The sequence below is a fragment of the Meles meles genome, chromosome 8 (assembly GCF_922984935.1).
Source record: "Meles meles chromosome 8, mMelMel3.1 paternal haplotype, whole genome shotgun sequence".
Taxonomy (NCBI): domain Eukaryota; kingdom Metazoa; phylum Chordata; class Mammalia; order Carnivora; family Mustelidae; genus Meles; species Meles meles.
In genome coordinates, this window is record NC_060073.1 from 9,534,361 (window position 1) to 9,536,668 (window position 2,308).

Here is a 2,308-nt window from a genome sequence, read left to right on the forward strand (position 1 = left end):
CGAGTTTGTGTAGACGCTACAAGACTCTAAACCAATCAGATAAGAGAAAGCGCCAACCCGGCCACCTATTAGCTACGTGGGTTGGCAGTCTGCGGGACCAAGGGGCGGGGAAAGGAAGGGCTGAAACTTTAACCGGCTCAGCTTCCGGGAGCGACTGCAGGCGGCCGAAAGAGGAAGTCGCGCCCGGCGGTGGATGCGCGCGCACGGCCCCTCACGCCGGAACTGCAAGCCCCAACATGCACTGCGAGGTCCCGCGGGAGGCGGGGGAAGTCCTTGGGAAGGGGCGGGGCATCGGTGGGGCCGGACCTCAGAACGCGGCTTATCGCGGGAACCTCACGCTTTGCAGTTTCTTAGTCTAGCTCTCTTCTTCATACTGGACGGCATCTCTCTGACCTCTGCCATTTTTGAGAATTAAAAAGGATATTCTTTATAGAGCGCGCCAGACTTTGTGTTTCTCCAGAGCCCAGCGGCCTGGGTCCCACCTGTACTGGCCCCTGAGTGTTTCTTTGGAACAGTGTTCTCAACCCCAAATGGCAATATTACCACGTCGAGAAACTTCTTTAGTCATTCACTTTGCTCTGAGTCAGGGTTGCCAAAGCAATCAAATCTGGAAGAGGTATTCATCACCAGTGTTCATTGCTGCAGCATTATGAATAATAGTCAAGAGGTGTTTAATGTTTAAGTCTAAATGTTTATCAGTTGATGACTGGATAAAGAAAATGGGGCATAGGCATACCCTGGACTATTATTCAGCCTTGCAGGGGGAAAAAAATGCTGTCATCTGCTACGGCACGGGTGAACCTTAAGGACACGATGCCGAGTGAAATGAGTCAGTCACAGAAAGACCAACGCTTCATGATTTTGCTTATAAGAGGTATCCAAAGCAGTCAGACTCTTAGACACATAAAGTAGAGTGGTATGTTTGCCAGGTGCTGGGGGAGAGGAGGGGAGAGGGGAATTATTCAATATAGCTTCTGTTTTGCGAGATGAAAAATTCCCAAAGTTTTAGGAATCTGTTGCACAACCATGTGCTTGTAGTTAATGTACTGTAATGTCCGTTTAAAAATGGCTAAAATGGTAAATTTTTATGTTTTGACCAAGATTGGGGGAAAAAAAAAAGTTAAGCGGGATCACCTTTCCAGTTCCTATGTTTCTGTGGCATAGATTTTCTTTTCTTTTTTTTTTTTTTTTAAGATTTTATTTATTTATTTGACAGAGAGATAGCAAGAGAGGGAACACAAGCAGGGGGAGTGGGAAAGGGAGAAGCAGACTCTCCACAGAGCAGGGAGCCCAGTGTGGGGACTGTGATCCCAGGACTCTGGTATCACAACCCCAGCAGAAGGCAGGTGCCCCTGAACCCAGTCTAGTTCCACTGCCTCCTTTCACAGGGGAATAACAATGGCCTTCACCCCCTGATGCCTTGTTAGCCCCCCACGTTTGCCTTACTTAGCCTCCTTCAGAGATGTCCTGCACTGCCATTTCAACCCCCCAAATCATGTTAAAGCAAACTGAGAGGTGGGAACGCGGGAGGAAAGTGTGTGTAAGGAGGAGAGAAATCTTTTTCTACTCCACCCAGCCCCAGAGCCCCATGTCTACTTTGGAACACTGACCTGTGGAACACAGGGAGGAACAACCAGGCCAGTAACAGCGGAAACTTACCTCCAAGCTACCATTTCCTGAACGCCCACTCTGCAACTGTATTCGTTCCTGCACTCTTCCATGCATGATCTCCTCATAACAGGCTGTAGAGTTTTATCCCCCTTTTAACTGATAAAAAAAGAGGATAAGTAACCTGTGGAGATACAGTAGCTAAAGAACTGGAATCAAACCTCATGTCTTAGGGCACCTGGGTGGCTCAGTTGTTAAGCATCTGCCTTTGGCTCATGGTCATGATCCCAGGGTCCTGAGATCAAGCCCTGTATCGGGTTCCCTGCTTGGCAGGAAGCCGCCTTCTCCCTCTCCCACTCCCCCTGCTTGTGTTCCCTCTCTCACTGTGTTTCTATCAAATAAAAATAAGTAAAATCTTAAAAAAAAACAACCCTCAAGTCTCTGGAAGGGCTTGCCTCCTCTGTAGGAAGAATTATTTAGGGCAGATGTGAAAAAAGCAATGTATTTAGATGCCTTCAAATAACAGGAAGACTACCCTGCCCCCCACAAAAAGGAAGAAGAATTAGTTAGACTTAATCTTTTTTTAAAAGTTTTTATTTAAAGGGGGTGCCTGGGTGGGTTAAGGCTTCTGCTTTAGGCTCAGGTCATGATCCCGGGGTCCTGGGATCGAGCCCCACACTGGGCTCTCTGCTCCACAAGG